This window comes from Scyliorhinus torazame, chromosome 22 (assembly GCF_047496885.1).
Source record: "Scyliorhinus torazame isolate Kashiwa2021f chromosome 22, sScyTor2.1, whole genome shotgun sequence".
NCBI lineage: Eukaryota > Metazoa > Chordata > Chondrichthyes > Carcharhiniformes > Scyliorhinidae > Scyliorhinus > Scyliorhinus torazame.
The window spans coordinates 102,956,028-102,981,549 of NC_092728.1; positions in this window are offsets into that span (position 1 = coordinate 102,956,028).

A 25,522-nucleotide genomic window follows, 5' to 3' on the forward strand; every position below is an offset into this window, starting at 1 on the left:
CCCTGTCCTTATATATGGGTTGTGTAATGCCCCCTTATGGTAGTGTCACTGTTGCTCTTTTTAGCCTTAGTTTATTAGCTCTGATTATGTCACCTTTGCTCACGAGTCGCCAGGTATCTTTCTGATACCGCCACGTGGTTCAAGCTCGAGTTATGATTAATAAGTCAGCACACTGCTTAGTAAGATTGAAATCAACGGTCATTTATTATATACAACAGGTAATGCTTATACAATAATCCTACTATCTATATAGAAACCTACCACTACTGGCCAATACTTAACTTTAGGAAGGGCCCACCAGGTCAGGGAAACGAATGGCTTATCGAATCGGATCTGGCCCGCGGGATTCAAAAAGGCTGATACGAGTCGATGGCTCGGAGTCTTTATCGGGTAGCGATCACTGGAGTCAAACTTACTGTTTCTGGTCGATGTTCTTGCGAAGGTCGTGAGCAGGAGAAGAAGGGAGAGAGAGCGCGATCCGAACTTGGCCCCTCACTTTATAGGGCCCAGGGGCTTCCCGCCTCTCGGGGCGGCCCTTGACCCTGAGTCCCAAGTGATTGGACTTGTTCCCAATCACTGGGTTCGATACGTCCAATTGCGAGGCGATTCCTCGATCGGGGGTTGGTCGTTCACCTGTCTTTGTTTCGGCCACTGCAGGCGCCGACAGGTCTGGCCCGGCATTCAATTGCTAATATGTTGCAATTGTTCCCGGGGAAAGCCGATTAAACTGCAGATGTCTGGGTTGATGTGCTGCTAATAGTCTTGAGTATCGATCTGGGCCGACTTCCCCAGAGCCGAATACGCTATTCTGTCTGCAGCCGTCCATTTGTGTCCTGTTGGCTGCTTTTCCCATCAGCCTTTTCGGTGAGCCATTTTAAATCGGGTTTTGGCCAAATTAATAGGGAATCAGCCATTTTAGGTGGCTACATCACCTCTGGGTGTCTTGACTGCCCATTGGTCGTGTCCTATCCATTAGCTGTATGTCTGCATGTCATGACGTCTCTGGTGCTCCCTCTAGTGTTTAGTTAGTCGTAGTGTATTTACATTAACCCCTTGTGTATTTACAGTGATGCATATATCCACAGGCGATATCTGGCACGAGCTCCATGACCTTTCACTCTCCAATCGAGAAATTATGAAAGAGCTTCTGCTTGCACGGAATTACCAGAATTCCTGGTTTGCACAGACGGCACGGCCTCCACCTGTGCTGAGTTCCAAATCTTCATGCTGTCGAATGGTATCAGACACAACAGAACAGAACCTTGCCACCTGTCACCAGATGGGCTGGCGGAATGGGCGGTGCAGACTTTCAAAACAATCTGCGGAATCCACGGAGAGCAGATTGGCACGATTTGTACTCGACGCTAGGACCACTCCTCGCACAAGAGCAGGAATCATGCCAGCGGAACCGTTAATGGGCCATGGCCTCGTGGTAGACTCAGCCGGCCAGTCCCAAACCTGGCGGGGAGTGTGGCGTCCCAGCAGGAGAACGCAAAGATAAATGGCGACTCCGCAAGAACGGAAAGAGCATTCGAAACAGGCGGCCAGGTTTACGGGAGGAACTCCGGAGATGGTCCCAGCTGGGTCCCCGGGATCATAATGGAGGAAATGGGGCCAGTGTCATATAGAGTGAAGCCCAGGGTAAGGTCATAAAGAAACATCTGGACCACCTCAAGAGCAGGGAGTGCGGTCCTGAGCAAACTTCGTTAGTGGCCATGGAGGCCGCCACCAGTGCCGGCCCAGCTCAAAGCCGACCCACCGCCCGTTCCCTCTGGATAACGGGGATACGGACTCTGAGATAGAAGCAGAGGAATTTGGTGCCCCAGCTGAAGTGGACCCGGAAGAGGAACCCTCATCAGTAGCTCTTCGGTGCTCCCTCCGGAAGCGAAGGTCCCAGATTCGGTTCACATTGCCGGATCCGGCCCAACCCTCGACTGTCTCCAGGCCGATCGGCAAGCGGCGGAAGGGACTTTCTCGCAGCCAGGTTACTGGGGGAGGAACAGATTTAAGGGCGGGAGGGGGTGGGGGGGGGATGATGATATGGCGCCCAGGAAGGACGCAGGGGAATCATCAATGGAACCCCCCATGGAGCTCCATGGAGTTTGAACTCCCCTATTGAGTTTCCCAATGGGAAATGACAGTGGGAGTTTAAAACTGGCTGCTTCAACCCGGGCCATATGCTGTAGGTTCCCGGTTTGGCCTTGTAGTGTGCTGTGCTCCGTGCCGGCGGATGTCTACATTCTGCAAATAAAAGGATTCGGTGTCGGAAGGCTGACCTTGAGAGGGGTGGGAGGTTTTAGTACACTTTCTTTCCAAACTCAAAAACAAAACAAAACAAGATGAAACTGGCCCCTGGGCCGAAGTCCCAATCACAACACGTCCAAATATTAACTGAACTGACCTCGTTCAAGAACAGAGAAAGGACAACAATCAAATAGGAAAATATTGGAATTACCGAGAACACGGCCCAGCAATATATTCCCCAAGAAACAAAGAAAAAAACAACATAACCTCAATCTGTCAACAAGAACTGTCAACAGCTCAGTCACAAATACTCTGCTGTTTAAACATTCAGTGTTTATCTGGCGAGGCGCAGAGTAAGAACCTTGTAATCACAGACAATATTTTTCCCTCTGAGTTGTTGTTCGACTGCCTGAGGGCAGGCAGGTGGCACAGGCGTCATCGAGCTGCCCTCACCCAGCCCCAACATGTCAAACGTGGAGGCAAAATGGCGTTGTCCGAAAAATGATTTCCTTTTTTTCATTCTCACACGGGACGTGGCCGCCGCTGGGGCCAGACCAGAATTTGTTGCCCTTCCCTAATTGCCCTCGGCCATTTCAGAGGGGCAGCTCAGAGTCGACCACATTGCCGTGGGCCCTGGAGTCACGTGTAGGCCAGACGGGGTAAGGGCGGCAGATTTCCTCCCCTAAAGGGAATTAGTGGATTGTGCGACAGTCGATGGCTGTTGCCATGGTCACTGTTACTGAGGCTAGTTTTCAATTCCAGATTTAATGAATTGAATTTAAGTTCCACCAGCTTGCACATTCTCCCCGTGTCTGCGTGGGTCTCGCCCCCACAACCCCAAAAAAAAAACGTGCAGGGTAGGTGGATTGGCCACGCTAAATTGCCCCTTAATTGGGAAAAAGAAAATTGGGTACTCTAAATTTATATTGTTATAGATGTTAAAGAACAGTACAGCACAGAACAGGCCCTTTGGCCCTCGATGTTGTGCCGAGCATTGTCTGAAACCAAGATCAAGCTATCCCACTCCCTGTCATTCTGGTGTGCTCCATGTGCCTATCCAATAACCGCTTGAAAGTTCCTAAAGTGTCCGACTCCACTATCACAGCAGGCAGTCCATTCCACACCCTAACCACTCTCTGAGTAAAGAACCTACCTCGGACATCCCTCCTATATCTCCCACCCTGAATCTTATAGTTATGCCCCTTGTAACAGCTATATCCACCCGAGGAAATAGTCTCTGAACGTCCACTCTATCTATCCCCCTCATTATCTTATAAACCTCTACTAAGTCGCCTCTCATCCTCCTCCGCTCCAAAGAGAAAAGCCCTGGCTCCCTCATCCTTTCCTCAGAAGACCTATCCTGCAAACCAGGCAGCATCCTGGTAAATCTCCTTTGCACCCTTTCCTATGCTTCCACATCCTTTCTATAATGAGGTGACCAGAACTGCACACAATACTCCAAATGTGGTCTCACCAGGGTCATGTATAGTTGCAGCATAACCGCGGTTGACATGGTTGCAAGGCACAGTTAATTTACAGGGGCTAGGGCACAGACTGTATGTATTTATTTACAATAAACAACCGTTAACACCATTCAAACCTGCCTCAGTGCTCTGTCTGGTGGGTGAAGGTCCCATGGGTGATGGACTGGCCAGCTCGCATGCAGAGATCAGCCAGGTGGGAGGTACTACTGTGGGTGTAAGCCAGACGATGTGGAGCACGGAGCTCATCGCAGAGCAGGCTGCCATCATCCTCCACCCCATGGACCAGACCCGCTGTCACTGCCAACCCAGTGCCCCCAGCTCGTCGCGCCACAGGTACTTGGCATGGAGGGGGTGTGCATGTGGGTGGCTTGGTAGTGTGGGAGGTGAGGGGGTTTGGAGGTGTGGGTGTGGGATGGTGGTGTCCGTGCCCTTGGCCAGCAACCCTCCTCCTCCCCCAGTCAAAGAACAAAGAACAAGGAACAGACCCTTCGGCCCTCCAAGCCTGTACCAGTCAAGATACCAACCTTTGCCAAAACCCTCAGCACTTCCTTGGGCCGTATCCCTCGATACGCGTCCTATCCATGCATTTGTCAAGATGCCTTTTGAACGGCGTTAATGTATCTGCTTCCACAACCTCCCCTGGAAACTCGTTCCAGGCACTCACCGCCCTCTGCGTAAAAACACCTGCCTCGCACATCTCCTCTAAACTCTGTCACACGGACCGTAAACCTATGTCCCCTGGTGACTGACGGGTTGGGAGCTATGGGGACAGGCGGTCTGATAGAGCAGATAGGGCAAAACTGTTTCCACTGACAATTATATATTATATTAAAATTATATTAAAAAAGAAAAATCCCTCCACCTGCCGTGCTGGGATTTGAACCCTTGTCTCCAGATTATTAACCTTGGCCTCTGGGATACTATTCTAATGATTTGGCCCCTAGCATGATGGAGAAAGGCAAGGGTTAAACTCCGCGATAGCTCGCATTAATCGCCAAGGGTAGTACTTCCAGGGGCAGGAACGGGCAGGTGCCGGGAAAACACAGCAGGCTCTGAGGAGAGGCTAAAGCCTATACTTAGCTTTGGGCGCCCACTCAGTCAGAGGAACAATGGCCGTTGTTTGGTTCTGAGGCTGCTGGGGTTGAAGTGGTGAAGGGGAACAGCTAAGGACATCTGACTGGTAGCGTGCGTTGACCTTGGACTTATTTGTTCTGGTGCAGCTGTTGGACAGGTCTCTCCTCGGTGAGAGCCGGATCCAAGAGAACGATTCTCTCTTGGGGGATCCTTCTTATACCCAAAGGGACTTCGCGCGCTTTTGGGCAGGCCTTGAACTTGGCCCAGTCAATTGGGCCGTTTCTCGATCGTTCCTATCGATTTCCTCCAATAAAGGGGTGGGTGCCCTGATGGCTGGGCGTGCCCTAGGTGGCCGTTGGCCTGCTTTGTTCTGGTCTCCTCTGGCGCCGGGGTGATGCCTTAGTATCGGTTACTCAAATGTTACCCTTTTGTTCCCGGAGATGGGCCATTAGCATGCTAATGATCCTACAGTTTTGGTCTTGTCTGGGAGCTGCGGCGCCACTAAACAGACAAACCCTGAACCTGCTTGTTTTCTCAGTATTGTCCATTTTCCCTGCAATCTTTGCAAAGTGTCCATTTTGTAATCGGGAAGTGGCCATCCCAGATGGCTACACACCCTCCTTGTGATCCTCAACGCGAAGCGTGAAGGATCACATTACCGCGTTGTCTTCGTTCTCTGACCAAGCGGGGCACCCATAAGCACTTCACGGGCTCTACACTGCCCTGTCCTGTGAAACACAATTTTTACCTAAATTCATTTTACATACATACAGCATTATAAAACTCTACGGGGCGCTATGACATTCAGGCATGCATTACAAAATAAAAAAACTGTAACCTCTAACTATCCTCAATAAACTATCCTCACTCAAACAATCAAAAATAATCTACAACACTTTAAACTGTACAAATAGCAGCAACACAAGTTTCTCTGGCTTGGCAGTCAAGCACAGAGGTTTACATTTCTTTATTGAACGAACAAAACACACATAAAGAAAAACGGGTGCACTTTAATTCACTCAAGGGGTTGGGGGGTTTGGTGAAGTCCGAAAATAGGGGACCTAAACGTGTATACCGGGGTGCGAGAGTGGGAGGCTCTCCTTCGCCATTTTCTGAGTCTACGTGTCTGCACGATACTGCAGAGTATCACCAGTACTAAGAGCGATTCTACTATGTACGATAGTGAATACCAGGTTATAAACTTGTCACACCAGGTCGGGGTGTCGGTAACTGTCTCGGGGGTAACTATCTCATGGTTAACTATCTCGGGGCACAGTGTATGGCAAGGATGGGAATCATTCACGGCCTGTGTGGTAGGGGTTAGGGGGGGGTAGCGTCCGTGCGCAACTGAAGGGATCCCGCTAAGATCCAGGTGAAAAACATGAAGGTTGTCTTCATCTTTCCTTTTGTCGGTCTTCTTCTTTATCTTCCTCTGGGTTTCCTGAGGTTCTGGAGTTCTATGGACACAAGCATAATATCTGTTATTATCTTGCTTAAGATCTCGTATGCCTGTCTGTCTGTCCTTTGTTGCCAATTACCCATTATGATTGGTCACCATCTGTGACTCCCTCATTTTTTAAATTTAAACCGAATATTTGGACAAGACATCCGAGAAAAATACTGACACCGTGCGAGTCGTCTCGCAGCCTGTGCGATCTACCATCCTAGTGTTTGAGGATGTAAATAGCATACGGAAGCAACCTAAGGGTCGTCAAAAACAAACAAAAGAATTCTGAACTGAAAGTGCCAAAATGGGATGCGTATGGGCCGCGGCGGGCAAGAATGGGTGGAATCCCCGGGTAGGACGGTGACCAGTGCCGTTTCTGCTCTACCCGAGCGTAGCTGGCCAGAGGGGGGTCCTCAGGCGGGGCGGGGACCAGTGCCGTTTCTCCACTGCCTGAGCGACCGGCAAGAACGGGTAAGAATGTGGTCGTCATGGGGGCTGCCTCTCGTGATCGAATCAGAAGAGTAGCTATGAGTTGTGTCTGTCGACAAACTAGTTCCTTTGAACGGTTGTCTGTTGACAAACTTGTTCCATTAACAGCCATTGGGCGTCAAAAGGGTAGTGGCGTGGGGCCATGAAAACTTTTACATTCACAAACAACAAACATGTACATTAAACGAACAAACATACAACAAACATGGTGCAGAATCCATCAGAAGGGCACCGTATCTCTCCATCGGTTCCTTTTCACCATCACGTGGACACCTCACTGCTCAATAGCGAACAGAGTCGCAAAGGGATTCGTTTGGTGGGAGTCAGACTCTATGTCATCATCTTCTCCTGGCTGCCATACTCTTGACTGGAGTAGTTTGGCTAAAGCTGCTTGGGTGCGAATTGGGGTCCATCTCATCATTCCGGATGAGCCTGAACGAATTGTCTCGGTGCCAGAATCGTGTGTCGAGGTTGGAGCTACTATGCTTCAATCCGTAATCGTCGGGCGGTGGGTCTGGGTCAGGGGCTTTGATGTACGTAATTTCGAAAGGGTCACTGGAATCATGCTCAGATTCTCTGGGAGTGGGGCCTGGTGCAGGGGTGTAATCATAACGTGGTGTGCTGTGGCTGTCGTCATTGCTGTCGTTATCACTGTCACTGTCGCTGCTGGTTGAGGGAAGGCAGAGGCGGAGTCGTGCCTCTGGGGGTGGAGTTGAAGATGTGTCTGAGGACGGGCTGGACTGGCTGGGGGAGGGTAGGGATGCGTCATCTGTGGGCGGGGCGTGCTCGTCCGCTGCTGCGAGCGAGATGTGGTGTGCATGGTTGTTCTGCGAGCCATAAGCCTTAAACTGGTTTATGTGAAATCACGCTACCTTTATATCCTCACTTAGCTGCTGTACAGCATTTTCATGCGTGAGGGCAGTGACTGCGGGGCTGGCCAAATCCAGTCCTAATAAATACTCTGTCCCTTTCATGGGGCGTCCGGTCATGAGGGTGTGGGGGGTGTATCCTGTGGACGTGGATACCATGTTTCGTAAGAACATCAGTGCAAATGGAAGAACTGAGTCCCAGGTGCTGTTATTCTGTTGCACCATTTTCCTGAGAGTGGCTTTTAGAGTTCTGCTCATCCGCTCTGCAATGCCGCTTGACTGGGGGTGGTAGGCTATGTGAAACTTCTGCCTTATTCCGAAAATTGTGAGGACGTTCTTCATTACTCGTCCTGTAAAATGGGAGCCTTGATCAGACTCTATACTGCGGGGGAGGCCCCATCTTGTAAAGATGTGCTGTGTTAGGATTTTAGCTGTTGTTTTGGCCGTATTATTTCTCGATGGAAAAGCTTCCATCCATTTTGTGAAGGTGTCGATGACCACCAACACATACTTATAACCATTTCTGCAGGGGGTAGGGGTCCTATATAATCTATCTGCAAATTCGTCCAGGGGCCATTAACGGGACGGGTGTGACTAAGCTGAGCCTTTCTTGCATATCTGTCCGGATTGTTCTGAGCACAGATCAAGCAATTTTCAATGTAGTGCGTAACATCAGCATTTAAATCAGGCCACCAGCAGAGAGGTCTGAGGTGGGCTAGGGTGGGTTCAATGCCTTGGTGTCCATGATTGTCACGGAACTGACAAATAATCTGGTTCCTGTCCTGGCTGGGAACTACATAAATGCCTTCTTTCAAAATCACACCGTCATGTGTGGTGATTGTATTCTTAAACTGATCATACGGGGCTGGGAAGGTTCCTTTTAAAACTTCCCTGAGTTTTTCATCTTCCTTTTGAGCTTTCGCTAGATCCTGAATGTTGGTCTGTGAGGCCTGAACTGCGTGTACTGGGGTGCTCTCGGGGGGGGTTCCAAAAGTAACCATGCCTGGAACCTGCATCCGCGATGGCGTCCGCTTTAACATTACCAGGGGGGGAGAACGGTGATGACTGCGAACCTTAATTCTGCCGTATTTCCTATCTTTAGCTGTCTCTAGGATATGCCGGAGTAATGGGGCTGAGGGTAGGGGCTTTCCGTCTGCGGAAACAAATCCTCTAGTTTCCTACAGGGGTAGGAATTCCGTTAAACTGTTACAGGCATATAAACTGTCCGAATATATGTCTGCTGGTGTCGGGAACGAGTCGAGGTGGAGTACAATGTAAGCTATGGCTGCCAGTTCTGCTGCCTGCGAGGCCAGGTGTCCTGGCAACTTTAATGAAATCTCGTCGAGAGCGTGTCCCTGTGAGTCCTCTACATAAATGCCGCAACTGGTGATTCTCTTTCCATTCAAAACTGTGGAGGAGCCATCCACATAACTTTTCAGGGGTGCGCACGTGTCTGTGGGTTGGGGTCTCTGGGGTGTATTTCCTGCTTTCCTGGGAGCTGACTTAGGTATAAATGTTGTGTTGTGTTTTGTGGTGATGATCTCACACTCATGTGGGGTACCTGCATATTGCAAATTATCGGCTAGGAAAGTGTGGGTCTTGGTTCTTTTAACTGTGATGTCCCGTCCCTGTAAAAGAAGGGTCCAACGGGCTGCGCGGATTTGACTGACTGTGCCATCTTTAAGTCTACCGTCTAATAATAGCTGTGTCGGGGTGTGTTCTGTGAGGATGGTGATGGGGTTGAGTCCTGTAATGTAGGCGAAGTATTGTACTGCCCAAAAAACTGCGAGCAGGTGCCTTTCACAGGCAGAAAATCCTTGCTCGATAGGGTCTAACACGCGTGAGGCGTATGCCACGGGGCGTAATTGGTCATGGCGTTCCTGGAGGAGCACGGCTGAAAGGGTTCGGTCGGTGCTTACCACTTCAATTGCGAACGGGGAAAGTGGATCTGGGACCTGTAATGCGGGGCTGTACTGAGGGCTCTTTTTAAAGCATCCACGGCATCTGTATGCTGTGGAAGCCATTCCCAAGGTGCCTGCTTCTTGAGAAGTTGTGAAAGGGGCGCTGCTTTTGTGGCGAAACCGTCGATATGGTTTCGGCAGTAGCCAACCAGTCCTAAAAATGACCGGAGGGCTGAGACATTGTGGGGAAGGGGCAATTTGACGATCGAGTCAATTCTCTTTTGCTCGATCTCGCGTTTACCATGAGTGATTACAGGGGTTGAATTTACATCCAATCTGTTTTAGGAGTCCTAGGAGTTTGGCGAGAAGCGAAATGTGCTCTCCCTTTGTGTCTGTCTGTAGTAACAAGTCATCTACGTACTGGACCAGACATTCGGGTCGGGAAAATTTTGCTAATCCATTTGCCAGCTGTCGGTGGAAAATGAAAATGAAATGAAAATCGCTTATTGTCACAAGTAGGCTTCAAATGAAGTTACTGTGAAAAGTTCCTAGTCGCCACATTCCGGCACCTGTTCGGGGAGGCTGGTACGGGAATTGAACTGTGCTGCTGGCCTGCCTTGGTCTGCTTTCAAAGCCAGCGATTTAGCCCTGTGCTAAAACAGCCACTAAATGGAGGGGAAGTGTGGAAGCCTTGTGGAAGGCACTTCCATGTATATTGTTGTCCCTGGAATGTAAAGGCGAATTTGCACTGGCACGCTTTAGCCAATGGAATGGACCAGAAGCCGTTGCTAATGTCCAAAACCGAAAAGTTTTTGACTGGAGTCCCTGTTTGAGCATGATCTCGGGACTCGTGGCTACAGTGGGGGCTGCTACTGGGGTTACTTTGTTCAGTTCCCGGCAATCAATGGTCAGTCGCCATGATCCATCGGGTTTCATGACGGGCCAAATTGGTGCGTTGTTCGTGGAGGCTACTGATCGGAGTATGCCTTGATCCAGCAAACTCTCTATTACTTTGGAGATTTCTCCCTCTGCCTCTTGGGGAAATCCGTACTGCTTTTGGGGTCTGGGGTCGGGACCTGTAATGTTCACCAAGCCAGCTTTCTTGCCACAGTCGTGCTTGTGCTGTGCAAATGCTGCTTTGTGTTGCTGCAGGACTTCCCTAACTTCTTTGTCCTGACTAATGGCTCGCGGGTCGAACCAGAAGTCTCCTACTGAGCTAATTCTGTTTTCATACTCTCCAACTGCGTGGTGATGGGGGCTCGTGCTGCCTTTGCCATTCTCCACACACATTTATTAACCGGATCAAAAGAGAGGTTGTGGGAGCTCATAAAATCGATTCCTAGGATGTGTTCAGCTGTCTGGGGTGGATCGACCAAAACTACGGGGTGTTTAGTCGTAATGTTCCCTATTTGCATCGTTCCAGGGGCTGTGATGTGTCCTTGTTGTAAATGACCTGTAAAGCCGCTGAATATGATGGTGTCTGTTGTGGGCCATGTGGGCCAGTCGATTTCAGCGGGAGCGGAGCAGGCTAGTCAATTTCAGCGGGAGCAGTGCGCAAGTGATTTCTGGGAGGTAAGTCTCTCCTTTAAAAACACTTGTCTTTGCAGGAGCAGGCCAGTCGATTTCAGCGGGAGCGGAGCAGGCTAGTCAATTTCAGCGGGAGCAGTGCGTTAGTGATTTCTGGGAGACCTTCACAGGAGCAGGCTAGTCAATTTCAGCGGTAAACACTTACCTGGTCCCGTTTTCGGTCCCTCTTTGCTGTTTGTTTTTAAATTTTAGTGTTTAAGGCGGGAACAGGAAGTTCGACCCGCGGACTTCTGGGAAGACCCTCACCAATAAATTCTGGTGGAGAGGAAACCCGAGACACTACACGTGTAGTGTCTCCCACCCGCCCTCCTCCTCTAACCTAATAATAAAACCCATTGGTGTGAGGTAAGTACCATATTTTATTATTATTATTTTTTTTTTTTTTAAATTTAATTTAGTTGTTAGCCAGATCTTGGTAGAAAGTTAGAGGGATGGCAGGGAAGGGAGTGCAATGTTCCTCCTGCAGGATGTTTGAGGTGAGGGATGCCGTTAGTGTCCCTGCTGATTTTACCTGCAGGAAGTGCTGCCATCTCCAGCTCCTCCAAGACCGAGTTAGGGAACTGGAGCTGGAGTTGGAAGAACTTCGAATCATTCGGGAGGCAGAGGGGGTCATAGATAGCAGCTTCAGGGAATTAGTTACACCAAAGATTGGAGATAGGTGGGTAACTGTAAGAGGGACTGGGAAGAAGCAGTCAGTGCAGGGATCCCCTGCGGTCGTTCCCCTGAGAAACAAGTATACCGCTTTGGATACTTGTGGGGGGGGGGACTTACCAGGGGTAAGCCATGGGGTACGGGCCTCTTGCACGGAGTCTGTCCCTGTTACTCAGAAGGGAAGGGGGGAGAGGAGCAGAGCATTAGTAATTGGGGACTCGATAGTCAGGGGCACAGATAGGAGATTTTGTGGGAGCGTGAGAGACTCACGTTTGGTATGTTGCCTCCCAGGTGCAAGGGTACGTGATGTCTCAGACCGTGTTTTCCGGGTCCTTAGGGGGGAGGGGGAGCAGCCCCAAGTCGTGGTCCACATTTGCACTAACGACATAGGTAGGAAAGGGGACAAGGATGTCAGGCAGGCTTTCAGGGAGCTAGGATGGAAGCTCAGAACTAGAACAAACAGAGTTGTTATCTCTGGGTTGTTGCCCGTGCCACGTGATAGTGAGATGAGGAATAGGGAGAGAGAGCAATTAAACACGTGGCTACAGGGATGGTGCAGGTGGGAGGGATTCAGATTTCTGGATAACTGGGGCTCTTTCTGGGGAAGGTGGGACCTCGACAGACAGGATGGTCTACATCTGAACCTGAGGGGCACAAATATCCTGGGGGGAGATTTGTTAGTGCTCTTTGGGGGGGTTTAAACTAATGCAGCAGGGGCATGGGAACCTGGATTGTAGTTTTAGGGTAAGGGAGAATGAGAGTATAGAGGTCAGGAGCACAGATTTGACGTCGCAGGAGGGGGCCAGTGTTCAGGTAGGTGGTTTGAAGTGTGTCTACTTCAATGCCAGGAGCATACGAAATAAGGTAGGGGAACTGGCAGCATGGGTTGGTACCTGTGCATTCGATGTTGTGGCCATTTCGGAGACATGGATAGAGCAGGGACAGGAATGGATGTTGCAGGTTCCGGGGTTTAGGTGTTTAGTAAGCTCAGAGAAGGAGGCAAAAGAGGGGGAGGTGTGGCGCTGCTAGTCAAGAGCAGTATTACGGTGGCGGAGAGGATGCTAGATGGGGACTCATCTTCCGAGGTAGTATGGGCTGAGGTTAGAAACATGAAAGGAGAGGTCACACTGTTGGGAGTCTTCTATAGGCCTCCAAATAGTTCTAGGGATGTAGAGGAAAGGATGGCGAGGATGATCCTGGATAAGAGCGAAAGTAACAGGGTAGTTATTATGGGAGACTTTAACTTTCCAAATATTGACTGGAAAAGATATAGTTCGAGTACATTAGATGGGTCGTTTTTTGTACAGTGTGTGCAGGAGGGTTTCCTGACACAATATGTTGACAGGCCAACAAGAGGCAAGGCCACGTTGGATTTGGTTTTGGGTAATGAACCAGGCCAGGTGTTGGATTTGGAGGTAGGAGAGCACTTTGGGGACAGTGACCACAATTCGGTGACATTTACGTTAATGATGGAAAGGGATAAGTATACACCGCAGGGCAAGAGTTATAGCTGGGGGAAGGGCAATTATGATGCCATTAGACGTGACTTGGGGGGATAAGGTGGAGAAGTAGGCTGCAAGTGTTGGGCACACTGGATAAGTGGAGCTTGTTCAAGGATCAGCTACTGCGTGTTCTTGATAAGTATGTACCGGTCAGGCAGGGAGGAAGGCGTCGAGCGAGGGAACCGTGGTTTACCAAAGAAGTGGAATCTCTTATTAAGAGGAAGAAGGAGGCCTATGTGAAGATGAGGTGTGAAGTTTCAGTTGGGGCGATGGATAGTTACAAGGTAGCGAGGAAGGAACTAAAGAGAGAGCTAAGTCGAGCAAGGAGGGGACATGAGAAGTATTTGGCAGGTAGGATCAAGGAAAACCCAAAAGCTTTCTATAGGTATGTCAGGAATAAGCAAATGACTAGGGAAAGAGTAGGACCAGTCAAGGACAGGGATGGGAAGTTGTGTGTGGAGTCTGAAGAGATAGGCGAGATACTAAATGAATATTTTTCGTCAGTATTCACTCAGGAAAAAGATAATGTTGTGGAGGAGAATGCTGAGACCCAGGCTAATAGAATAGATGGCATTGAGGTACGTAGGGAAGAGGTGTTGGCAATTCTGGACAGGCTGAAAATAGATAAGTCCCCGGGTCCTGATGGGATTTATCCTAGGATTCTCTGGGAGGCCAGGGAAGAGATTGCTGGACCTTTGGCTTTGATTTTTATGTCACCATTGGCTACAGGAATAGTGCCAGAGGACTGGAGGATAGAAAATGTGGTCCCTTTGTTTAAAAAGGGGAGCAGAGACAACCCCGGCAACTATAGACCGGTGAGCCTCACGTCTGTAGTGGGTAAAGTCTTGGAGGGGATTATAAGAGACAAGATTTATAATCATCTAGATAGGAATAATATGATCAGGGATAGTCAGCATGGCTTTGTGAAGGGTAGGTCATGCCTCACAAACCTTATTGAGTTCTTTGAGAAGGTGACTGAACAGGTAGACGAGGGTAGAGCAACTGATGTGGTGTATATGGATTTCAGCAAAGCGTTTGATAAGGTTCCCCACGGTAGGCTATTGCAGAAAATACGGAGGCTGGGGATTGAGGGTGATTTAGAGATGTGGATCAGAAATTGGCTAGCTGAAAGAAGACAGAGGGTGGTGGTTGATGGGAAATGTTCAGAATGGAGTTCAGTTACAAGTGGAGTACCACAAGGATCTGTTCTGGGGCCGTTGCTGTTTGTCATTTTTATCAATGACCTAGAGGAAGGCGCAGAAGGGTGGGTGAGTAAATTTGCAGACGATACTAAAGTCGGTGGTGTTGTCGATAGTGTGGAAGGATGTAGCAGGTTACAGAGGGATATAGATAAGCTGCAGAGCTGGGCTGAGAGGTGGCAAATGGAGTTTAATGTAGAGAAGTGTGAGGTGATTCATTTTGGAAGGAATAACAGGAATGCGGAATATTTGGCTAATGGTAAAGTTCTTGGAAGTGTGGATGAGCAGAGGGATCTAGGTGTCCATGTACATAGATCCCTGAAAGTTGCCACCCAGGTTGATAGGGTTGTGAAGAAGGCCTATGGAGTGTTGGCCTTTATTGGTAGAGGGATTGAGTTCCGGAGTCAGGAGGTCATGTTGCAGCTGTACAGAACTCTGGTACGGCCGCATTTGGAGTATTGCGTACAGTTCTGGTCACCGCATTATAGGAAGGACGTGGAGGCTTTGGAGCGGGTGCAGAGGAGATTTACCAGGATGTTGCCTGGTATGGAGGGAAAATCTTATGAGGAAAGGCTGATGGACTTGAGGTTGTTTTCGTTGGAGAGAAGAAGGTTAAGAGGAGACTTAATAGAGGCATACAAAATGATCAGGGGGTTAGATAGGGTGGACAGTGAGAGCCTTCTCCCGCGGATGGAAATGGCTGGCACGAGGGGACATAGCTTTAAACTGAGGGGTAATAGATATAGGACAGAGGTCAGAGGTAGGTTCTTTACGCAAAGAGTAGTGAGGCCGTGGAATGCCCTACCTGCTACAGTAGTGAACTCGCCAACATTGAGGGCATTTAAAAGTTTATTGGATAAACATATGGATGATAATGGCATAGTGTAGGTTAGATGGCTTTTGTTTCGGTGCAACATCGTGGGCCGAAGGGCCTGTACTGCGCTGTATCGTTCTATGTTCTATGTGTCTCGTTGAAACATCATGGAGGAATTGAGCGTGGTGCGGGACCCTCCTGTGTCCCAAAGAAATTCTACGGGGTGTCCCCGGACTTTGCCTGTTACTACCGGTCTACTGGACTTGTCCCAAAGGGTGTCGCAAACCCAAGTTGGGGTGCCCGAACACCGTCAGTCGGTGCCGTTCATGTCTGCGTTCTCTGAACGGGCGCTAACGCTATGGATTGGCTTTGCCCTATTCTTATTTAGGGTGCCTGTCTGTTGGTTTCTCTGCTGCTTTTGGGGCGTGTTGCACTCTCGTGCATAGTGCACGTCCACAATTGTAGCATTCCTGGGATTTAGGCTGCGATGGGCTGTTCCTGCCCTCATTTACCCATGCGGGGTTCTGGTGCGTCCTGACTGGATTTGTGTCTGCCTGCTCTTCCTCTGGTTTTGCAAATGCGGTTTTTCCTTGGATGGACTATCACAAGTGCGGGACAATCTCTTCAAAACCCATTTCCCGTTGTGGGCCTCGTCTGAGGGGTCGCAATTTGGTCAAGCTCTCTGTCCTGCCCCTGTCGCATGACAGACTAGGATTCAAGTCCATTTGGCCATATTATCCGCGGACAAATGGGCGCGGGCTAATTCGCCGAAAACTGCTATGGAATGTATCCACAAGTGTCCAGCAAACGCTGTGGGGTGCTCTGTTTTCTTTTGTCTACACTTGTTTAGGCCTTCTACGTGATCTCCTCTGTTGTAGCCGATCGCAGCCAGGATCGCTGAGTGCATCTCTTGGAGTGTGCCTCCTCCTACATTCTGTGGGTCGGGAAGGGCTGCCACGACTGAAGGGTCGAGGCTTAAAACTGTGAGCTTCACTTGCTCCTTTTCGTCCAGGCCGTACATGGTAGCCTGCTGTTTAACTCTAGCGAAAAACTGGTGGGGGGTCTGATGTGGGAAGGAACGGTGTAATTTTTCCACACACGACCCGTAATTGGGCAACGGTTAACGGGGTTGTATACAGGAAATCTGCGTTTCCTTCTGCTGCGGCCCTGCGGTGTGTGGTTACCGGGTTCATGGGGGTGTGTTCTGCCTGTTCAGTCGGGGGTTGGGGTGCTTTTCTTTTCTGTGGTTTTCCTTGCGTACATGTCCCATGTACGTATCTGTGGGCATTTTCATTTAACTCCTGCCAATCGGGGCCGTTTTCCTGGTCTAACTGGGGTCCAAACGTACTTTGAAACACATTCTGGACAGAAAGCAGAGATTGCAATTCTGCAATTTGCTTCTGACACTTTGCGTGATCTACGGAGCTCTGCCTTTGTTCCGTTGTGGAAGTATGAAGGGCTCGTAGAGCTGCTTTCAAATCATTGCACTGCTTCTGCAATTGCTCTACCTGTTGCTCGGTTTCTTGTCTTACCAAGACCGCACGTTGCGTGTCCTGGTAGGCCTTATCGTACTGGGTCTGAAAACTACTCAAATGGGGGAGACAAGACTGGTGTGCCCACTTGGCATCATCCACCTCTCTGTCCCTTGCTGCTAACTGTTCTCTTAACTCCTTATTCTCCTTCTCAAATTCGCTCACATCTCCCTCACTATTTCTGTCTCTCTCCTCAATCTCTCTACAGAGCGTCCTAACGACCTCCTCTGTGCCTCACAATTGTGCCAAGTAGGACACGATTGCCATCGGCTTGCGAGCTTTCCCTAAGCTCTTCTTGTGGATCTCTGACAGGTTCTCCCAACAAGTATGTCCTATTCTCCCGGGACCTGTTCGTCATTGGCGCACAATTCACTCCAAATGAATTCATCCTTTCTCTTTGAGATATTTTCTGACCTCTTCTTCCCATACAGGACACTGTCCTACTCTACTGGTCGCTGCGACCTCAAATTCTTGGGGGTTCATAAGGCGTTCCATTGCCTTCATTGCCATTTTCTCTATCTAGGTTCTCTACTGAATTTGGAACAGGGGGTGATAAAGTGGTGATGTAAACACGGGTACGGCTTACGCTATTTTCTGGTCTACAAAACTCCCGACAGTTTTACACAACAAAATCTCTCAGGTTTACCTTATATCCCTGTTAGTACGCATGCATTAACACACTTCCGAATCTCGGAGTTTTGATCAGTATTGTTCTTACACTTGTGGTTTTTCCGTTTCCAATTGGATTCCAATTCAAATTTGGGTTCTCTCGGAGTGACTAGGCCACTTCTAGGTCGAGTCCCGTCAGAGGTCGCCAGTAAATGTTGCTAAATGTTTGGCTCTTTGGTTGGCTCTGAAGATGGCGGTCAATATGGTCACCTTCCTTAATTCTAATTACATTTGCTCTAGAGTCGCCAGGTATCTTTCGATACCGCCACAAGGTTCAAACCGGATACTGATCAAAGACTCAATACACCAGTTAGTGAGTTCAAAGTCAATGCTTATTTATTTACACACACAATTAAATATACTTATGCACGAAACTCTACAGACTAAACTATCACTACTGCTAAAGCCTATACTTAGCTTCGGGCGCCCACTCAGTCAGAGGAACAATAACCGTTGTTCGGTTCTGAGGCCGCTGGGGTCGAAGTGCTGAAGGGGAACGGCTAAGGTCGTCTGTCTGGTAGCGTGCGTTGACCTTGGACTTACTTGTTCTGGTGCAGCTGTTGGACATGTCTCTCCTCGGTGAAAGGGGCTTCGCGCGCTTTTGGGCGGGCCTTGAACTTGGCCCCAATCAATTGGGCCGTTTCTCGATCGTTCCTATCAATTTCATCCAATAAAGGGGTGGGTGCCCTGATGGCTGGGCGTGTCCTAGGTGGCCGTTGGCCTGCTTTGTTCTGGTCTCCTCTGGCGCCGGGGTGTCTGCTTTAGTATCGGCTACTCAAATGTTACTCTTTTGTTCCCGGAGATGGGCCATTAGTATGCTAATGGGCCTACAGTTTTGGTCTTGTCTGGGAGCTGCGGCTCCAATAAACAGACAAACCCTGAACCTGCTTGTTTTCTCGGTATTGTCCATTTTCCCTGCAATCTTTGCAAAGTGTCCGTTTTGTAATCGGGAAGTGGCCATCCCAGATGGCTACAGTGGTCAGCGCTCCAGGGAGGCTTTGAGGACCGCATTCCCCTGCCCTCCCCTTGCCCCAGTGCCCTCCTCCACCCCCCACACCCTCCCCCTGGCCCAACCCCCTTCCGCCACCATCCCCCCAAACCGTGGCTGACCCCGGCACAGGCTGGCCTGTGAATGTTTTATCCCTTCCACGATGGCGGTCCAGTATCTATGGCGATTACTTCAAAAGCGTTAGAAGCGCTGGAAGAGCATCTTAAGGTGGAGCCGTCTCTCCCTCTCTTACCTGAACGGCTCGCCGCAGTTGGTCACCCGTCAGTGGCCAAGAAATGCACCCGCTGGCTATTCGTTGTCCAATCCAGGCAGCATCTCAGTCAGGTGAGTGCTCCTGACCCGGAGCAGGGTGGAACCCATTTTGGACCCGGAGGTTGGGTGTCATCTATTGACAGGCCCCTGCCTTATCAACTCCTTTTCATGTTCCACTCTCCATGTGGAGGCCCACTCTTCCTGCCCACCGCGGCCCTGGAAATCTCCCCCCACCCCCACGTGCCCCCCCTCCCCCAACCTCCATCTGTCAGTGGTCCATCAAACGTTCCATCTCACGCACAGCAATTTACACCGCGTGATGCGGGGGGGAGGTTGTGGAGTTTTATTCCGGCCAGTGTCTCAGCCTATCACTCCCGCGAACGCAGGGCGTGCATTGACCTCGGCGCTCCCTCATTGGTCAATCTTTGTCAATTACCAGTTCCTGAGGACCAATCAATGTTTCTTTGTGTGCCTGCTGCTGACATCAGCGAAGGTAGCACAGTGGTTAGCACTGTTGCTTCAGTGCGCCGGGGGCCCGGGTTCGATTCCCGGCTTGGGTCACTGTCTGTGCGGAGTCTGCACGTTCTCCCCGTGTCTGCGTGGGTTTCCTCCGGGTGCTCCGGTTTCCTTCCACAAGACCCAAAAGACGTGCTTATTAGGTGAATTGGACATTCTGAATTCTCCCTCAGTGTACCCAAACAGGCGCCGGAATGTGGCGACGAGGGGATTTTCACAGTAACTTCATTGCAGCGTTAATGTAAGCCTCCTTGTGACACTAATAAAGATTATTATTATTATCACAGACTCCGCAGCTCTGGCACCGTCTGTAGAGAGAGAAATAAAGTTAACGTCTTGCCTCCAGGATTACTCTTTAGACTCGAAACGTTAACTTTCTCTCCATAGATGCTGCTCGGCCTCCAGATTATTCCAGCAGCCCCCAGTATATTACAAGTGCGGTAATCAGTTCTGTCACGGTCAATTCTTTTCTTTATAAATTTAGAGTACACAATTCTTTTTTTCCCAATTAAGGGGCAATTTAGCGTGGCCAATCCACCTACCCTGCACATCTTTTTGGGCTGTGGGGGTGAGACCCACGCAGACACGGGGGAGAATGTGCAGACTCCACACGGACAGTGACCCGGGGCCGGGATCGAACCCGGGTCCTCGGAGCCGTGAGGCAGCAGCGTGACTGATGCTGCAATCTGACACCAATCGCTGCATCAAACGTAAGTCAAGGCCTATGGGTGACCAGGTGCAACACAGGATATTTCCCCAGGAACTGGAGGTGCCAGAGCCACAATGTCTGCAGTCTCTTCATCAGCCGCCCCACAGACAGAGACTGGTTTCTGACCCTCAACCTCAGTGATGACAGTACCTTGACAGAATTCATCCAGAACTTACCTTTCACCTTGGCTTTGCGGATTTAAAGAGACGCGAATCTAGGCGAATGCATCGTATAATATTTGTATAATGCATTGTATAATATTCCTGTTCTTCAGGAGGCGCTTGACCATGGGTAAAGTCTTGGCTCTCTCGCTACTAACGTTACAATAGCCACAGGGCTTGTGAGCACTTAGGGCCCAGCACATCTTCAGAATCAAACTCCAATATCTGACTCATCAAAGAATTGTAAGGAGGCACTGGGATTCTTTCTTTAAAATATATTTATTCAAATTTCCAACGATTTTCAACAAAACACGCCAACCAGAAAAAAAAAGAATAATGCACAAAACAAGCAAAAATTGTACATGGGATTTCCACCCAAATACAATAACCCCCATTTAATAAATAAACACGCCAGCAAGGAAAAACGCCCCACTCTAACCTAAACAAAACAGAAAAACCAACCCCCCCCCCCCCAGGTTGCTGCTGCTGTTGACCTCCACAGGCACTGGGATTCATAGTAAGAAGTCTTACAGCACCAGGTTAAAGTCCAACAGGTTTGTTCCGATGTCACTTTAACCTGGTGCTGTAAGACTTCTTACTGTGCTCACCCCAGTCCAACAGCCGGCATCTCCACATCACTGGGATTCATGAGAGAGGGGTTGAATTGAAAAGCAGAGAAGTCATAAACTTGGGCCTAGTTTAGGACACATCTGGAATGAGTGCAAATAATTTCGCTCTCCATTTTAAATAAAAGTTAGACCTCACAGGAAAAATTGAATAGGCTGTTTCTCGAAGAAGAAGGGACTGACGGGTGGTGGCCTGATAGAAGTCTCCAGGATTATGGAAGGGCTTGATCGGCAAAGATGCAGAGATAATCACACTTAGAGGCCCTAATATAAGATAATGCAATCATTCCGATGGAGGTTATAATATGGGCTGGTTTAGCTCAGTGGGCTAGACAGCTGGTTTGAGAGGCAGAACAAGGCCAGCAGCACGGGTTCAATTCCTGTACCAGCTTACCCAAACAGGTGCCGGAATGTGGCGACTAGGGTCTTTTCACAGTAACTTCATACTTGTGACAATAAAAGGTTGTTATTATTATTAATACGGAGCCCATTACCACAGGGATGGATGGCAGCAGTATTGATGAGGTTAGGTGGACACACAAGTTATAATAAGGAATAGAAGGTTATGTCAATGAAGAGGGATGGGAGGATGGAACATTAACACTAGCATTTACCGGTCGGAACTTTCCAGCCGTCCGTTCACGCTGGTGGGACCATCCAGCTCCACCAACGGGTTTCATGGCGATGAGGGGCGCATGGGAAAACAGGCCATTGGCTGGGAGGCGGGTGGTCGTGAAAAGAGGTTTGTTTGAGTCCAAGTCATTCTTTTCACAAAAATGAACTGGATTTCAAACTGTTTGCAATACCACAATGCTGCCACCAGGAGGTGCCCAAAGATCAGTAAAGCAGCGTTGCAAACCTCTGGAAGCTATAGCGCAGAAACAGCTCGTCCAATCTAATTGACTCGGATATGTCTCACACAAATCTCCTCCTACTCTCAATACCTCTTCCCGCCCCACCACCCGCTATTCTCTTATCTCATATCTGCACCAAGCTTAAATGCATCAACATAATTGCCCAGTAAAAACATCTCATGGGGGGGGGGGGGGGGGGGGGGGGGGGCGGCACGGTTGCGCAGTGGTTAGCACTCCATCAGATCACCCTCAGTCTCCTCCTACCCCCACAGCTACAACGGAGCCTCCAGCTTCCTCAATCTTCCCTGATAGTTACACCCTCTCACTTCTGAGAAGTTATATGTGAATATTTCCTGCTCTTTCAAGATCTTATCTTGCAGCGTGGCAAGCAGAATAGCAAACATTACTCCCAGGTGCGGTCTGGTCGAGATTTCCATCCAAATTTAACATGACCTCCCTGCTTTTGTATTCGGGTTCTCTGGAAGATGAGCCTCCAGCACTTTGTTTGCAGACGCTTATCAACTTAAGAACATAAGAACTAGAAGCAGGAGTCGGCCATCTGGCCCCTCGAGCCTGCTCCGCCATTCAATGAGATCATGGCTGATCTTTTGTGGACTCAGCTCCACTTTCCGGCCCGAACACCATAACCCTTAATCCCTTTATTCTTCAAAAAACTATCCATCTTTATCTTAAAAACATTTAATGAAGGAGCCTCTACTGCTTCACTGGGCAAAGAATTCCATAGATTCACAACCCTTTGGGTGACGAAGTTCCTCCTAAACTCAGTCCTAAATCGACTTCCCCTTATTTTGAGGCTATGCCCCCTAGTTCTGCTTTCACCCGCCAGTGGAAACAACCTGCCCGCATCTATCCTATCTATTCCCTTCATAATCTTATATGTTTCTATAAGATCCCCTCTCATCCTTCTAAATTCCAACGAGTACAGTCCCAGTCTACTCAACCTCTCCTCGTAATCCAACCCCTTCAGCTCTGGGATTAACCTAGTGAATCTCCTCTGCACACCCTCCAGTGCCAGTACGTCCTTTCTCAAGTAAGGAGACCAAAACTGAACACAATACTCCAGGTGTGGCCTCACTAACACCTTATACAATTGCAGCATAACCTCCCTAGTCTTAAACTCCATCCCTCTAGCAATGAAGGACAAAATTCCATTCGCCTTTTTAATCACCAGTTGCACCTGTAAACCAACTTTTTGCGACTCATGCACTAGCACACCCAGGTCTCTGCACAGCAGCATGTTTTAATATTTTATCATTTAAATAATATTCCCGTTTGCTGTTATTCCTACCAAAATGGATAACCTCACATTTGTCAATATTGTATTCCATCTGCCAGACCCTAGCCCATTCACTTAGACTATCCAAATCCCTCTGCAGACTTCCAGTATCCTCTGCACTTTTTGCTTTACCACTCATCTTAGTGTCGTCTGCAAACCTGGACACATTGCCCTTGGTCCCCAACTCCAAATCATCTATGTAAATTGTGAACAATTGTGGGCCCAATACTGATCCCTGAGGGACACCACTAGCTACTGATTGCCAACCAGAGAAACACCCATTAATCCCCACTCTTTGCTTTCTATTAATTAACCAATCCTCTATCCATGCTACTACTTTCCCCTTAATGCCATGCATCTTTATCTTATGCAGGAATCTTTTGTGTGGCACCTTCTTTCTTGATAATAATCTATCAGGCCAGTGGTTTTTTTTTTTATTAAACAATTTTGTCGTGTTGGGTGTTCTGGTCTACAAACAGGTCAACACGGCTGGAGATGGTGTAACTCTATTTTATTAACAACTCAACTGTAATAACATACTGTAAGCTTGGGTACGTGCATTACCAGCTAACCTGTGGATCCTGTCCTATCACTATCTAGGTGAGGCACTCAGCACATGGTGAATGTCTGTGTTGCAGGCTGTGAGCTCTGTGCTCTGTCCTGGCTGCTGCTAGAATGAGCGGGAACTCTCCTGTCCCCTGTCTTTATAGTGCGTGTGCTCTCACTGGTGATTTGCTGTGGTGTTCTGTATGCTGATTGGTCCCACTGTGTGTCCATCAGCGTGTCAGTGTGTGTGCGATTGCACCATGAGACTTCCGATTGCGGCTATGCGGAGCTAAGCCGCACATTCGGCGGCTCTCGCTAAAACAGACTTTTGGGCTCTCCAGAGGAGCCCCAACGGAAATTTTTCGACAACTTCCAGTGTGGGAAGGTGAGCAAGGTCCACCCCCCATAGTATATGGATTGGACCAGGAGCGGAGCGGTCAAAAAAGCCTTTTTGGAGCAGCGGAAAGTGCGAGGGAGAAAAAACAAGATGGCGGCGGGCGGAGATCAAGCGGCATGGGGGCAGGAGCAGGAGGAGTTTCTCAAGCGCTGCTTTGAGGAGCTGAACAAAGAGGTGCGGGCGCCAATGCTGACGGCGATCGAGGGGTTAGTGGAGACCCAGAAGGCCCAAGGGGCGGCGATCCGGGAGGTGCGTGAAAAAGCCACGGAGAACGAGAATGAGATCTTGGGCCTGGCGGTGAAGGTGGAGGCACATGAGGCGTTGCACAAGAGGTGGGCGGAAAGATTCGAGGACCTGGAGAGCAGGTCGAGGAGGAAGAATCTTCGCATTCTGGGTCTCCCTGAGGAGTGGAGGGTTCCGATGCCGGGGCGTATGTGAGCACGATGCTCAACTCGCTGATGGGTGCGGAGGCCTCTCTGAGTCCCCTGGAGCTAGAAGGGGCTCATCGGGTCCTGGCGAGGAGACCCAAGGCCAACGAGCCGCCAAGGGCGGTAGTGGTGAGGTTTCACCGTTTCGTGGATAGAGAGAGGGTCTTGAAATGTGCCAAGAAAGAGCGGAGCAGCAGGTGGGAGAATAGGGAGATCCGAATCTATCAGGACTGGAGTGCGGAGGTGGCAAAGAAGAGAGCTGGTTTTAATCGGGCCAAGGCGGTGCTCCATCGGAAAGGGGTGAGGTTCGGAATGCTGCAGCCAGCACGATTGTGGGTCACATTTCAGGATCGACACCACGACTTTGAAACGCCTGAGGAGGCTTGGACCTTTATACAAACTGAAAAGTTGGACTCAAACTGAGGGTTTGTGGTTGTGGGGGGGATGTCGGTTGTATACAGGGTTTTAACTATGCGTAGGGAATGTTCCACAGGTTGGGTGATGGATGGGGATGGGGGAAGAGATCTGATGGGGAGACTGTGAGAGAGTGTGGGCGCCGGTGCTGGAGGGAGGGGAGGCCCGGGGATGGGCGAATTGGGATAAAGCCGCAACAGGAGCGGCGCCAGAGGGGGCGAGACCGGCTCAAGGAAAGCGCGGGTTTTTTCCCGCGCTAGGGAAGGACGGAGGGGGGGGGTGGAGGAGCGCACACTGATTGCTGGGGAGGGGGGATTCCCTCACGGGGGGGGGGGGTCAATGGGACGGCGGGGGAGGCCGGGGTCAGCAGGAGTCAGCTGACTTACGGGAGTGTTATGGGGGGAGCAAACAAGCTAGATACGGATCCAGTGGGGGGGCGCGGGGAGGGGGGGAGGGGAGGGGGGGAAATAGAGTTGCTGCTGCATTGGCCGATGGGGAACTGGAACCAGAAGAGGTGGTCGGGGCGGGGTGCCCCCGTCTGGGGGACTGGAGAGTGCGGGAGGCGCGGGCACGGGACTGGCCTAGAAAAGTAGATGGCTAGTCGGGGGGGGGGGGGGGTCCCTCAATCCGGTTGATAACTTGGAATACGAGGGTCCTCAATGGGCCAGTTAAGAGGGCCCGAGTGTTCGCGCACTTAAAGGGACTGAAGTGGTCATGTTCCAGGAGACACATTTGAAGGTGGCAGACCAGGTCAAGTTAAGAAAGGGATGGGTAGGACAGGTATTCCATTTGGGGCTGGATGCGAAGAACAGAGGGGTGGCAATATTGGTGGGGAAGCGGGTGTCATTTGA